The sequence below is a fragment of the Asparagus officinalis genome, chromosome 5 (genome assembly GCF_001876935.1).
Source record: "Asparagus officinalis chromosome 5, Aspof.V1, whole genome shotgun sequence".
Classification (NCBI taxonomy): domain Eukaryota; kingdom Viridiplantae; phylum Streptophyta; class Magnoliopsida; order Asparagales; family Asparagaceae; genus Asparagus; species Asparagus officinalis.
In genome coordinates, this window is record NC_033798.1 from 25,529,284 (window position 1) to 25,545,792 (window position 16,509).

Below are 16,509 nucleotides of genomic sequence, written 5' to 3' on the forward strand. Positions count from 1 at the left end.
CGAGAATTCCATATCATAAAAAATGAAGGCCGTGTGGCTGTATTTATAGGCTTTTGGGACCCCTGTTTTCAGAAAAGAACGATCGATTCACTCTTATCTTCAGTTGTAACCACTTTATCATGTTCTTGGATAGATTCAGATCGGTTGGAATAAATCCAGGTGGTTAATCGTTAAAAATCAGCTTAAAACTGCCCAAAATCGGTTTTCGGGGGTGTGGACACCCGTGGGCGTCTCGGCTTGGCCGAGACACTTGTGGGTGTCTCGGCCTGGCTGAGACACTCGTGGGTGTCTCGTCCTAGCCGAGACTCCTGAGGGTGTCTCGCTGAGGCCTAGAGCATTTTTTTGCGTGTCCCATCCGTTTTCGTCGTATTTTCGTCGTTCGAACTCAGAATTGCGTGATTTAATATGCGTTGGAAAGGTGACAAGAAGATCTACAAGATCCCATGGTTGAATAATATATGAAGTAGATGGGGAATGATGGGCACTTCGTCTTTCATGAGCGACGCGTAGCTCCTGATCAGTTCATGTTTTCATTATTCTGAAGTTTTGTTGCTTTACACGGTTCGTCGACTCACTTCATACGCTTGTCGATGTTAAATAAGCTTTTGTGACTCGGATAGTGACGTTCATCATCATCTCTCTATCTCAAGCCGCGTGTGGGAACCTATAGGTATTTTTAGACGCCTACAGTAGGATGATAGAGTTTTAGTATAGTCGCCATCACACAGTCTTAGTAGCTGATGCTCCACTATATAGTTATGTTTATTGTTCAGACTTTAGAGTTGTATTCATTTTGTAGAGGCTGAGTGCCTTAGTGAGATTTTATTTGACTCATTGTGTTAAAATTTATTTTAGACTCAGAGATATTTTCATTCTATTTCAGTTGGGCTGATTTATTGATATACTTCTTCTGTACATATCTGCTTTTGTACTACTTCTATTATTTGCATATCTTGTATATTCACCTATTTGTTAATTCCACTAGAGAGATAATGATTGTGATGATGAAACATATTGTAGCATGGTGTGTGGTGCTTGGCAGGTTTGACAATCCGGATTTCACCTTGGACTGTAGCCTTGTGTGAACTCTGGGGCATCACAGTTAGTATCAGAGCTCTAGTTCCATCATCCTTAGGGTCATTCATGTGTCAAATTATGGACCTAGGATAGAGTTTCTTAGGATTCATATATATAGTCCACTAAGAAATCCTAGAATGAGTGAGGATGATATATGTGTATATCTCAAAATTTTAGAATTTTTTTTGACAACTATTTTATGTTAATTTAAAGTATTTGCGTGAATACTATGTATTATAAATATGTATTTTGTTACGTTATGTATATATATGTTTGTGATCTCACTTATTGTGACTTATAAGCTCTCCTCTCGATATTATAAATGTCGAGAAGAGGATGTGGTCGAGGTAAAACTCGTACCTGGAGAACTGGACAAGCAGAGTGCGAGCCACAATAGGCTCCACAGTGCCTGATTGACTTTATGGCGCCATTAGCAGCAAGATTTTATAACACTCGAGGAGCAAGAGGCGTATCTGTTTCCGCCAGCAGTACTACTTCTGGAGTTCCACCATCAATTGTATCAGTCGTGCATATTGAAGAGGCAATACCAATGATTTCATCATCACCACAACTAGCTATTGATTGAGCCGCATAGCACGAGGCTTGGCTCTGAAAGAATAAGAAAGATATCAGACACTGAGCACCCTAGTTTTAAGGCACATCGATTTCTTGTGCAGCCTATAAATAAAAGAAATATGTGAAAAAATTTTCTTAACGTCAACTCAGTACCAAACCAGAGGTTAAAAATATTCAGCATAGAGGACATCACCAGGGAATAGCAGCAAAGGATAGCTACGACTTCAGATTTTCACCCGGGCAGCGAATATCACTTATTTGGGAGAATTTTGTTTACTTCTTCGACAAATAATTAGAGATAGCTAGTTCAATACAGCAGGGAGATATGCATGTAGTTAATTATGAAATCAAGACCAACATGATGACAATGACAAGGGCAAGAGGTCTATCGTGGGATCTAGAGGACCCCAACAGTGGGGTAAGGATTTTTACCATCAGCAACAAAAATAGTATAAGATGGGAGCACAACATGATTCAAGAGCGCCGTAGAAGCACATGATTCAGGATACATGTTATAATTGTAACAAGATCGGACATAGGATTAAGGATTGTCGCAGTACGCCAGCAGGAGACCAACATGACAAAGGTCAGGATCAGCAGTCTCAGGGCCGCGATTACAACCAGCATCGGAGGATAGATGTACTACCTGTTATTCTGAGGATTTAGGGGCCAATAGGCCAGAATTGCGCTATTCAGATTGTTCATCAGGGATAGATGGACTCATACGTTCTACTGCCGACAGCACAACAGTCGACAGTCACCGACATGGTTTATGTAGTCATACTACGTGATTATAGTGCAGTGGAGTTTTCGTAGTAAATTCTTTTTTAGCTTGAATCTTGTTTGATTCAGGAGCTTCACATTCTTTCATATCTCATGCCTTCATGGATAGGCTTCAGTTAGTTACACAGTGCTTAGATGTTTCATGATCAGTTTTTACTCCTCTATGGGAGGTATCCCTATTAGAGAATATATGTAGGAGATGTGTCATCAGTCTAGATGAGTTTGAGTTCATATTTGACCTGGTCGTTTTGTGGACGTCGGATTTCTACGTCATTCTTAGTATGGAATGGTTATCATCCTACAATGTCAGTATCGACTATTTTTCTAAAACAGTATGCTTGTGAGCATTCGTTGGGATTGTATAGATAGTAGCAACCTCATAGGGTAACCAGAATACGATGTCATTTCTAGCATACGTCGAGGAGATGATGATATGGGATCGGGGTGCAGATTTGAGCGAGACCGAAGTTGTCACAAAGTATCAGGATGTCTTTCAGGACATACCTAGGTTTTCTCCAGTGAGAGAGGTTGTTTTCCTACATCGAGTTGTAGCAAGCACCGTACCAATATTCCGAGCACCCTATCGTATGGCACCCACTGTGATGAGGGAGCTACAGGCTTAGCTAGATGAGTTGTTAACTTAGGGTTTTATTTATCGGAGTCATTTTTAAGGGAGCACCGGTCCTCTTCATAGAGAAGAAGGACGGTAGCATACAATTATGTATAGATTACCGTGAGTTGAACAAGATCACTTCACGGATCAGGTATCCACTATCGAGGATTTATGACTTGTTCGACTAGTTGCAGGGAGCGTAGTATTTCTCGAAGATTGATCTTCATTCTAGTTATTTCCAGTTGCGAGTACGGTTAATGGATATTCCTAAAATTATCTTTTTTGACTCGATATAGGTCTTTTGAGTTTCTTTTCATGCCATTTAGGCTGACCAATGCACCCGTGATATTTATGGATTTGATGAACCGGGTTTTCCATTCATGTTAGGACCAGTTCGTGGTCGTTTTATCGACGATATTCTTATCTTTTCGAGATCAGAGGCAGAGCACGAGCAACATCTGCTATTGGCATTTGCGGGTATTGTGGATAGTCGAGATTGGAGGTATCAGTGATACACTGAGTTTAGTAAATACGAGTTTTGGCTATTACAGGTCAGATTTTAGACCACGTCATCAGTAGGGAGGGCATAGCAGTGGATCCAGCCATTGTTAAAGTTCTACTTGATTGGGAGCCGCTAAGAACCATTATGGAGATTCGTAGTTTTGGTAGGGTATGAGAGAAAGTTTATTCATGACTTTTTTCAAAGATCATTATACTACTTACATGCCTTATGAAGAAGGTTGTATAGTTTGCTTTAGGCACGGGGTGCCAGGAAGCCTTTGAGACTATTAAGGCTAGATAGACTACAATAATAATTTTGACTTTTCTGAGCAGTGATACGACATTTGTTGTTTACATGGACACGTCATTAGCAGGACTAGGTGGAGTTTTGATGCAAACTCGAAGGGTATGGCTTATAATTCGTGACAGTTGAGGCGCATCATACCAGATATATAGTGCATCCAGGCACAAGAAAAATGTACAAAGATGTAAAGAGACACTTCTGGAGGAGCTTCCGGGATTTGTTCGGTAGCCAGCTGTGATATTCTAGTGTTTTCCACCTGCAGACGGATGGACAAACAGAGAGAGTAAAACCAAGTGTCGGAAAACATGTAGCGTATATGTATTATAGATTTGCATGATAGTTGGGAGGATCATATCTCATTGATTGAGTTTGCTTATAATATCATTTATCATAGATTGTTGGTATGGCACATATGAGGCATGGTACGGGAGGCCTTGTAGATCGCCTATTTGTTGGGCAGAATCACATGACAGTTTATTGCTTAGACAGGAGCTTGTGAGGCGGACTACATGGAAGGTAGCAGAGATTCGGGAATGCATTCTTGCAACACATAGTCTTCGGAAGAGTTATGCAGACCAGAGATGGTGACCGCTAGAGTTCTAGATTGGGGACTATGTCTTATTAAAAATATCGCCGATGAGTTCGGTGACTCGGTAGATGGGGAAAGTTTACCCCGAGGTATATTAGTCCATTCATGAGAGTTGAACATTTTGGAGCCATTTGTATCGGATAGATCTTCTAGCATCGATGTCGAGTATACACGATGTTTTCTATGTTTCGATGATTAAGAAACAATTGCACGACAAGGAGAAGCATAGAGTGATTGATGCACCAGAATTTGAGTTTCAGATAGATTTAACTACCGTGGAGATCACAGGTTGTATTCTTGCTAGAGAGGACGAGAGGCTTAGCAAGGTAGTAATACCTTAAGTTAAAGTTCAATAGAGATGGAAAAAAAACTAAGGAGGCTTCTTGGGAACGCGAGGAGGATATACGTCCCGACTACCTGTAACTGTTCGCGTGGGTAAATTGATTTGGTTATAGCTTATTGATGTTTATGATTTTTGATTTTCTACATTGTCAAATTTATATTTAACACTAAAATGGGGGTATTAGCAGTTAGCTCCTAATCATTCGGAACATATGATATATATATGGGAGGTTCCTTGTTTGAATTTTTCGCCCGACGTACTAGTTCCGTTTAGTTAGGGGTTAAGTGGGAGTATTCAAATTTTAGATTGTTAAGCATAAATATTGCTAGTGATTCATATCTAGGGATTAATGGTATGAGATATGTACGGGAGAGTTTCCTTGTCTGGATTATCTCCTCTTAGTACTTTTCTCATATTATTAATTCCTAAGATACGATTACAGAATTTCGGGAGCAAAATTCTTTTAAGGGGGGAAGAATGTAAAACCCCGTAAATTTAAATATTTTATGATAAATAATAATAAATATGTTATATAGTAAAAAATAACATATTTTGATGTTTGAGTATGATAAGAATTAATTTGAGATCAATTCAATGTATATTTGTGAATATATGAGTGCAAATACACAAAACATGCACGATGAGAAATCTGGGAAAAATGGTTAGTTACGAGTTTCTATGTTTTACATACCAATGCAGTTAGAATTTGAAAAAATGTAAAAGACTAAAATTGTAGGTCTCTTCAATGTCTTTCTAAAAAATCTTAGATCACCTCTTTCTGAGGTCGGATGAGAAAGTTATAGACAATATACCAAATCCCAGTCTAAGCACGGCCTAGGATCCTACGCAGTCGACAACTGTGGTCGAGATGGTCAACCGCTGGGCGAACCTATTTCTGCTAGGTTTGTTTCAGGTTGGGTTTTATTTATACCAAACCCAGTTATTACCCTAAGTATATATATTCGTTTTAAAGCTCTTTTAACCCTCTTTCACGTGAGATTAACACCAGCAACCTTCCTCCTCAAAACCCTAACCTTAATTGTGAGTTTTGGAAGAGATCCCGGGGTGTTTGTCGAAGGAAAGGTGAGGAATTGTGACCTTTGGCGTCGAGAAATCTTTTACTGTTCGTTTCAGAGGCGTGTTCACGTGCAAAGGCAAGATCACTTGCATCCAAACCCATCCTTATAGTTAAATAACTAGTTTAGATGTTTAATTTGTGTTTACATGTCTAAATCTTAACCTGAAGTGTTAAAAGACTAGATTTTTGATGTTAGAAAAATGTTACATCTACATATTTTTCTTGTTGTTTATAGTAGAAGCGTGATCAGATATTATGGTTGCTTTTAAATTCGTTTTTATCTTGTTAATCATGTTTTAAAGATGTTTAAACCCTAGAATTATGTTTTAATGAGTTTACATGTTGATTAGAGATGCTTAAAACCCTAGGTTTGGGGCAAATAAGATCTGAAAATGTGGATAAATAATTGTTACATCTGTTTTAAGTTTCATGCAAATATATTTATGCTAATTTTGTCAATAACTAAGGTTCTTGTAAAAAATTTACTTATTTGGGATGTTAAGCTTGATTAGATTAAATCAAGAGTTTAAGAAATCATGGGATATTTTTCTAATATGTAGAAATCAAGTTTAATCTTGTCATATGATTTATAATGACAAAATACATGTATTTGATGAGTTATAAGTTCTGCAAGTTCAAAGCCTGAGAACCAGTTTTGGTCATGTTCGGTCGACCACGTACTTAGTGTCGGTCGACCGCCGACCTTGTTCGTGAATGTTTGTGCACGAACCTTGGTTGGTCGCCTGCGGGCTTAGTGGCAGTCGACCGCTAGGCGATCCAATTTATTTTCAGAGTGTTGTTTGTGCCGTTTTGTTTACGTTCGCGGAGTTCGAGCCGTACGATGTTACACATGCAGTCATGGGCGTGTATGAATAGTGTCATAGCAGACATATGAGAAATCCAAAAGGGGATTTTGAAAAGTATTGTTCATATTGACACACACACACCGAGATATGTGCATGTACACTTACTTTATGTTGTTTTGACTCACATTATTGAGGTAGTTGATACAAGTTGAGTTGGTGAAAGTGAATTAATATATGATAAAGTATTGCTCATGGTTATGGGTACACAGTGTGGGTGTTTATCCCGTAATGAGAGATTCGGTTGTACCACACTAGGGGTATTTGGTTGTTTTTCCCGTAACGAGCCCTCGATTGTACCAAATACTCGAAGATGATCGGTGTATGTTTTTCGGGTTGGGCTGATATGCCTATTCACCATTATATGATCATCTGGAAGCATATCTAGAAATAGAAAGATAAAACCTATTACCGTTGGACGAATGAGCATTCCAGAAATAGAGAGATAAAATCCATTTGCCGTAAGGACGATTGGGTAAGGAGGTTGTATCTGATATCCACATAGTATTATGCGAGCCTTACAAAAATATCGTTATGTTGTGTACCCGGAATATGGAATAAAACCTATTATCACAGAACGATTGAGTAAGGAGGATTGTATCCGTTGTCCGCATAGTATTGTGCGAGCCTTACAAAAGTATCACTATTGTTCGTAGAGATGCATACATATATATGCTATAGTTATAGTTTTGCTCCCATATTAGATTGCTCATGAGTAGGGTACATCTTTTGATATATGACATATATGATATGACCATGGTGATTATGAGTTGGGTGATTTTCTCTTATTGTTGCGCTGACTACTCGAGGGCAGTTTGAAATGTGATAATGGTAATATACAGATAAGGTTTGGTGTATTTTCTTTTGAGTACTGTTTTCATTCATAGAGTTGGAATTGGTGTTTAGGGATTCATAATTTGAGACATATGGTATATATATGAGGGTTTTCTTGTTTGGATTATTTCGCTCGACATACCAGTCTCGTGTTGTGGGTTTCTAATTATTGATTTCATTTAGATTGTTTATCTCTAGTTCGGTGTTAATGTTTAGGTGCCTACAATTTGAGACATACGGTATATACATGAGGGTTTCCTTGTTTGGATTATTTTGCTCGATGTACTACGTCTCGTCTTCTAGTTGTTTAAATATTAACTCTATTAGATACAAGGAAAATGATATAGGTAGACTATGCTTAATAGATAGAGCCTCCACTTCATCTAGCAGCACTTCCCCTGGGGACGGATGGAGGTGATCTTGCTATAGTGTTCTGACGCTCTTGTTGTTGTTCTTTTTATTCAAATTGTCTCTTTCAGGCAGATCAGAGTTTCGGAGAGCCGCAGGATAACGAAGTTCTAGCATAATCGCCGTCACACAGTCTTAGTAGCTGATGCTTCACTGTATAGTTATGTTCATTGTTCAGACTTTAGAGTTGTATTCATTTTGTAGAGGCTGAGTGCCTTAGTGAGATTTCATTTGACTCATTGTGTTGAAATTTATTTAAGACTCAGAGATATTTTCCTTCTATTTCAGTTAGGCTTATTTATTTATATACTTCTTCTGTGCATATCTGATTTTGTACTACTTCTATTATTTATCTGTCTTGTACCTTTACCTATTTGTTGATTACACTAGAGAGGTAATGACTGTGATGATGAAACATGTCGTAGCATGGTGTATGGTGCTTGGCAGGTTTGACAATCTGGATTTTACCTAGGACTACAGCCTTGTGTGAACTCTGGGGCGTCACAATATTTCATTTATAACCGAGTTAGGTAAAATAGTACTGATCTTATACATTCCATTAGTATAATATGCATTGCCAAAATACATTTTCTTAAAGGATAACACAGCCTTTCCTCCTTAGAAATCCAGCCTCATACCTGCATCACATAACATGCTTCGAGAGACTAAGTTTTTGACAATTGAGGGAACATGTTTCACATCCTTCAATATGAGAGTCTTCCCTGAAGAGAGAGTCAACACCATAATCCCAGTTCTAAGAACATGAACTACAGAACGATCAGCCATTGATACGTTCTCTTTGGTAGCGACATAAGAAGAGAATAAATCTCTGTTGGAGCATATATGACAGGTAACACTTGTATCTAACCACCAACCAGAGACGCTGCTAGGAGTTGTCATCTGAAAGAGCATAGTCACACAATTATCAACTTGATTAATATTGTGTGCTATTCCCTTCTTTGGTGCTTTGCAATCCTTGTCAAAATATCATTGCTTCCCACAGTTGAAGTATTTGCCGCTCTTCTTGAACTCTTTCTTCTGAACGTTCAGGTTCTTCAGCTTCTGGTTCTTCTTTTTGTTAAAAGACTTCTTATTCTTATTGGAAGAAGAACTATTACTCTTCTCAAAGTTAGCAACCACCATGTTAGCAGACGCCTTCTATTTAGCAAGGGGCTTAATCTTCGTATGAGTCCAAATCTCTTCCTCGATCCAAATGAACCTCTTCAAATCAGACAGAGTCATCCGTCTTTTCCTTACCCGAATGTCAGTGGAGAATGACATCCAAGATGGAGAAAGCTTGTTGATAATTATACCATAAATGAATGTTTGACAAAGACTGATCTTTTCATCCTTCAGTTTCATAACAAGTTTTTCAAGCTCTTCGACTTGAGGCAAATCCTCATTGTCATCTTCAAACTTGAAGTCCAGAAACTAGTCAATGAGGTGAGACTTGGACAGCTTCTCCTCATCCTTGTACTGGTCCTCCAAAGTATTCCTGGTTTTCTTTGTAGAGGGTTTGTTGGTGTAAGCATCTACTAGATGATAGGCTAGACAGTTAAGGAGATAACTCTTGCAGAAATGATCATCTTTAGCCCAAGAGGCTTCAGACTCAGAATCTTCTTCAGTGTCGGGTTTTTATTCAGAAACCACATAGTAGATTTTCAGGAGTTGCATCCCAAAGATCACTTTCCGACACAAGGCGTTAATGTTGGATCCGTTAAAGTTCTCTAACTTAAGATAATCCACTCCAAGAGTCCTCGCAGGATCCATGGTAGATCAAAAATATTGCTTTAAGGTTATTTGTGCATTTGGCTAAATCTGGAACAAAACAGATATAAAACAGAGAAGACTGTAAGATAAATGACGTGCTGTATTTTAAAACGTTTTCAAGTTAGCTGCTGTGTGTTTGAGAAATGTTATGCTTAAAGCAATATTTAGCCTACTCCGGTATAAGGATCCCAAAACCCAACTGCTTTTAGGAACAGCAATACAGTACAATGGTGTGCACCAACCAAGTACTGTCAAGATCTCCTCGATCTATAAGACCTTTCGGTCAAGGCAACGATCGCCTCGATCTGTTAAAACCTTTCGGTTCAAAACCTTTCGGTTAACACATTTCGGTTCAGGCAAAGATCTTTCAATCTGTAAAAACCTTTCAGTTAAAAACCTTTCAGTTCAGGGCTATGTTCCTTCGGGCATAGGCTAAAGCTTGCACGCTTTTAAACTTCTGCAGCAGCGACACAATAGCTTAACAGATTCAACCTGTTCAGGTTTTACAACACTTTTATGTGTTTGCGCGTGTCCTAAAAGCTGCCCAATGAGCATTATTTATAGGCCTCTCAGGCCAACTCAAGGGTCACCCACAGTCAATTTGATTATCAAAATTTTCTAATTATGGATAATTTTGATTTGCTAAGAATTCTTAATTAAGTGAAAATAAAATTAGGAGTCTACATGTTATTTTTTGATATGATGAGTGATACGTTGCTATTTATTGATATGACACATGTCCCACATTTAGATGTCACGTGTCATTTTTTATACATTTAGGAGAACCAATAATTTTTCATAGTATATAAAAGAGGGATGCTCCTAAAACATCCCAACAAAAAAAATCTGTCCACACTAGGGATTTTCCATCCTTTTAGAATTTTCCTATTTCCATTTATCCAAGAACATTTCTTGGCAAATGACTATTACTGAACTTTGAATTAAACATGAAAAAAGAAAAAAAATCAAACAATGCACTCCTTAATATATTTGAAACATTGAAAATGTAATGAAAACTAAAATAGTTGGTGTTCTAGTTTTCCAAATTCAAGCTTGTTTTGAAGCAAACAATAATAATTTAAAGAGTGTTTTGAATTAGCCAAAATAATGGATATTGCCAATACCAAAGTTTATGAACAGAAAGGAAAGAACAATGTGCAATTATTTTTTTGGGGGAAAAACTTCTTGCAGATTTATGATGAGGAGAGATGTATTACTTACCTTATTTGTAAACTTTATGATGTAGCCATATTTGCAAAGTCATTATCTTCTGTTGAGCATAAAAAATAATATGCGTTATTCAATGCTTGACATTCTCAATTTTAGTAATTATGTTAGGATCTTTAGTTTATGAAAAAAATTTCTTTTTTGATTTTAGTATGTCTTTGTGTTGGCAAATATTGAGATACCTGAGGAGATGAATATGACTATAGTAAAGACTACAATCAGTAATTTCGAAGTGACTATGCAAGAAAAAACAAGAAGAGACAACTTTCTTTTAACCTCTCGTCACATACAAATATATTATTATCTCTAGTCTAGAATATTCCGTGTGTTAATTTTTATACTTTTAGTGATAAAAGCAAAATATCACATAACAACTAAGTATCAGAAAAAACTCCTCAGCTTTGGACGTTTATTAGAAAACACCCCATAACTTTAAAAATATCACCAAAGCCCCATTAAGTTTAGTGCTCATAAAAAAACTATCTTTACCTTTGAGATTTTATCAGAAGACCAACCAAAAAAGTGTGAATCGCATCTTTTGTTGGGAAAAAAATCTCCTTGCACAATTTTGCCTATCCATGTGAGAATTTGCGATTAACACTACTTGGGTTGGTCTTTTTTCTTTTTTCTTTTTAATTTTTTGGGGGTGGGGGTGGGGGTGGGGGTTAGGGGTTGGGGTTTGATTCTGATTAGTAGCCATTCAATTACATAAGTTATCAAAACAACAAAATGTCTCATAATTCAGTTACATAAGTTATTAAATTATAGGGAATGAAAATATGCTACAACTTTTAGATGACATCATTTGCCGTAGGTAGTTTATCAATATTGGTTTAAAATGAAATTAATTAATTCTCTCATAAATTATTATTAGTAGTTGTAGTTATTTTAACATTACAATTTAAGAATTAAATTCTACAAGAATATATCCTTTCTAATATATAATTATGTTGCATAAGTTTATTTATATAAAGAATTCTACAGAAACCTAGCTTCATGTATCCAGTTGTCTTTAACTTTCTCAAAGAATAAAGTAAAAAGATAATAATTTAAACTAGTAATATATGGTATTTTTTTAAAGGGTTAATTATTGGATAGAACTTATTACACATGTAATTTTGTTGTTCCAGATCGACCTCTGAGTGAGACATTTTTAGTGGGTCCAATATTCACTCAGGGATATATCTACAACCTTAACATTTTTTTAAAGGTTTATTTGCAACAATAGAATTATAGGTAGAGGTGGAAGTGAACCGAATAATTAATAAACAGTTCGATTATTATTCGCCCAGATATTCGGTCAAGTTCGATTCAGTAGTTTATTTAGTATTAAACAAATAATTTTTAGTATTCGGCTTATAAACGAATAGAATTTAATCAAAAATACGAATCACGTTCGGTTGATTACTAACTATTCGATAACTTTTCACATTTTAGTCCTATTAATTACACTTTTTGCAAACAATCTTATTTAAATTTTTATTTACAAATGTTAACCCCTATAAATACTAAAGGGGGATTTAGGGCTAGGGCTTTCTAATTTTGTTATCCACCTCCACCCTCCACTCCAGCCCCCGACCGCTAGGCGCTTGGGCTGTCTCCTCTCGTCTTCGCAGCAATTTCCGCCCAGCATCGCCCCTCCACTCAGCCGCTACTCGTCTGCGACGATCGTCTTCCAAGATCTGCCCCCTTCCTGTCAGCCTCGTCAGCCACTCGTCTCCGACTCTAGTCGTTTGAGATCCAGCCCCTCCGGCCCTCGCCGCCTCCACTCGTCTCCGACTTCTCGTCTTCGACAGCTCTTCGCACGCGTCGCATAGTCTTCCTTCTCCGCTCGAATCTCGCCGTCCCCCTCAGCCTCCGACAATCTCTTCTGCTGTCGACGCTCTCTTCGCCCCGGGTCTCGAAGCTCTCATTCCCCCTCCAGCGTGTCCTCAACCTCCCCAACTACCACCCTTTCAAAAAATTGTAAGATAAAGCTTAAAATATTTCATTTTTCTTGATTTTGACTTGAATTAGTTGCTAAACGAATATTCGCGATTACTTACCAAATGCTAATAATACTTGTGGAGTCGAATTCGAATGATCATTAAGTATTGAGTCAAATATGAACACGAATTCAAACATGTGGATTTGGGTCAAATTCGAATTTGAATAGGAAGGTATTTGCTCCAATGCGGTCATTTACCAGTCCTAATTATAGGGTAGTAAGTCCAACTTTGCAATAGGGTAGGGGTCTATCTACGATTAGCTCTTTTTTAATGTTAGGGCGTGTTTGGTTGCTTTCCATCATTTTCTGAATATATTTTTCCTTCACTTTTTTGTGTTTCCTTCACTTTCATGAAAATTGTTTCTTGTATTTGTTTCACCAAAAATATGGAATAAAAGCAAGTTCCGCCACTTTTCATAGTTTGGTTCAACTCGAAAAAAAAATGAAAACAATTGATGTGTGAATAGATTCCCTCATTTTCTAGTATTTGGTTCAAACGAAAAAAAAACCATGGTTGTGATCACCATGATGTGCTTACCACCCATATAGGACAAAAATGTTGGCAACAAAAATTGAGGGGTCAACATACTTGCATCACACAAAAATGTCTAAAGATTTGAGGGACTAATTTGCAAAAATATTTAGAGATTGAGATAGTAATTTGCAAAATATTTAAAGATTTTAGGGACCAATTTCAAAATATGAACATTTGAGGGAGAAATTTTTAAATATTTAAAGATGTGAGGAACTAATTTTCAAAATTATTTAAAGATTTAAGGTAGTAATTTGCAAAATGTTCACATATGAATATTTGAGGGAGAAATTTCAAAAACTTCAAAGATTTAGGGGACTAATTTTAACTTTTAGGACATAATATGAATCCCAAATACTAGAGAAAAAGTATTTATTATGCTTAGCTTGGTCGATATCGTCATAGTATGCCTCGCCATGAAATATATAGTAGTAATGTTGGTTGCATGTATTGCCTCGCCAATAGATTACTAGTATAAACTTTGATTGCATACATTAAAAAAATCATCATCATAAGACAATATCATATAACCAATGTCATAACAACTATTTCAACCAACTAATAACAAATAATCACAACCTTAAACCTGAAAAGTGAATTTGTAATCCTAAATTCTCAAATTTGATGAAAACTGATGCTCAAGGGAACCTGATGCTCAAGGGATAGTATTAAACCAAATAATATTGCCATCACATGTAAACAATGACCAATAACTGAAATAGTTTGAACTAAGCATTAGGAAAGGAACAATTTTATTTTAATCCCTTGTCAAAAAATCCAGCATACATCACATCTTAATTGACTTCTGGTCAGTCAACCTATAAATTTTCATTTGAAGCAAAATCAAGATGTACAAACTCTAGACACCCTCACCCAAAAAATCAAGTTGTGGTTTTGAGAAATCGCAATAGCAAAGCAATAAGAGAAGCTACGAGAAAGTCCAGAATCAATCAAGATTAATCTTTTTCTTATTCCTACAATCATCATCAGTCTCAAACTTCCATTACTAGACCAAAGTCGAGAATCATGTTAATTTCATATCTAACTGTTAGTATAGACCCTCACATATCAAAACTCTAAGATTTACTTGCAAAATTATGAAAAATATCAATGAAATTAAATAACCTTAACCTGAAGAATCGACTGGTTTCAAATAGGGGAAGATTTCGGATTGGCGAAATCCAGATGATGGTGATGTCAAGAGAGCAGCGGGACACTGAGTGATCTCTTCCCTTCCCTATTTTTGCAGCGGGAGAAAAAAAGGAGAGAGAGAGATGGAGGCAGGAGGGATGGGGAGGTGACGATAAACCCCTAGAGAAATGAGAGCCTAAGCTATGAGAAACCCACAAAACTGACACCCTTCTTTTTTTTAATCATACATGGTGGGCTTTCTGCCAATTTCAGTGGTTTTGAGGGGAAAATATCTTTCCTCCAAAAGTGATGTGGCAGGGGTTTTCCTCCATTTCTTTTTTCGTTCCTTTTTGAACCAAACATAAGAAACTGCAGAAAGATGCCAATTTTGGGTGTTTTCCGCCATGTTAGTTTTCTTTTCTGGGTTTGCTCCTTTTTTGGCCAACCAAATATACCCAGGATACATGGAACTAAGAAATTAAGCCTTTATTCCAAAAAATATCTATACTAATATAGAAAGAACCAAGTAAAGGAGCAACTTGAAGTAGATGAATGGTGGACAAATTCTCTCCTTTGTAATTATACATGAAAGGGCAAAGAAGTAATTTGCTAGCATGAAAAGGTAGGGAGAAAATAGAAAAGTACTTTATGCTTTTCATATTTTGTCCATATTATATTTTCCTTTCTTATATCTCCTCCATCATCTAACTTTATTTTTATTTCCCTTGAGACTTACAACTACAATATTTATACTATTACGGAATCAAGTTTGGGCAATAAAAAATAGAAAAAATTGTGTCAAGGCCCAAAAAACCTCATGTGGCCCAGCTCCTTAGACTTTTCCCCATGTTGTTTATCTCCAAAAGATCCAACAAAGTATGACCCAACCCCAAAAGCCAATATGTATACAGTATACATATGTTTTTGTGCTCTTCTGAAATTGTCCTCTTCTCATGAAAACCCATCCCAAAAGACCATAACCGATCCTTTCTTCTCTTCTTCTCTGCTCCTCTCCTCCTCTCCCCTAACCCTACCTTTCTCCCCCCTCTCCCTCTTACTCCTCTTACCCTCAGACCTCGATGTCTCTCTCACCTGCCTCCTCCGCTACCGTCGAGCGTACCTTCCAGCCTTGTCATCTTAGGCAATCGTTGAGAAGGCTTAGAGAAGGAGATGCGGAAAACACCCAAAATAAGAATTATCCTTGCACATTATTGGTGATAAAATTTAAAAAACATGTGCAAATACTAGACAATAATATTAATATTTAATATTTACTATTCTTTATTCATGATAGGACATTGAACAATAAAATAATTTTAAATACTCCATAAAAAGATAAGAATCCAAATATATAATAAACTAAATGGTAGATTGCACATAGCACCCTCATCTATATCTTCACATCAGCTTATTTATTAGCATTTATCACCCTCTCAGTTCTTGAGTGAGTAGAGTGCTACATGTAATTTCCCTAAATTAAAATAGAAATCCAATATCATTAAGTGCTAATAAATTAGCGGAGGATGTTTTACATGTAATTGAAGACATAGATGACCAGAGTTATATGTAATTTATCCTAACTTAAGTTTATCATAAAATTTAGTAATTTAAAAATTTTGAAAAACATGGCATTGCCTAGATTTGGAGTAACTCCAACAACTCCCTCAGTATGTTGACTATTATTGTAGAAGTTGTACACAAAACTTTTGTAGCTATAGTGTTTATTAATGTAAATTTTTTCTATATAATGTATGCACTTCTAAGTTATGTGTATAAAAATATGTAGCAATCTTTTCCGTGGACACAAAAATAAAGCTGGCACGTGCTTTGTACGTGCCCCCTCTAGTAGTGTCTAGTGAAAAAGAATGAAAGTAAAAAAAAATTATATCACCG

General features: G+C 36.8%; 1 protein-coding gene across 2 annotated transcripts in view; it reads left to right on the forward strand.

Annotated features, from left to right (window-relative positions):
• Positions 12,769-16,509, forward strand: part of LOC109840559 (protein RTF1 homolog) — a 9,242-nt gene continuing 5,501 nt past the window's right edge. For both annotated transcript variants that reach the window (XM_020409252.1, XM_020409251.1), the window contains exon 1: positions 12,769-12,931. The gene's annotated coding sequence lies outside the window, so the exon portion shown is untranslated. The remainder of the gene's footprint in view (positions 12,932-16,509) is intronic.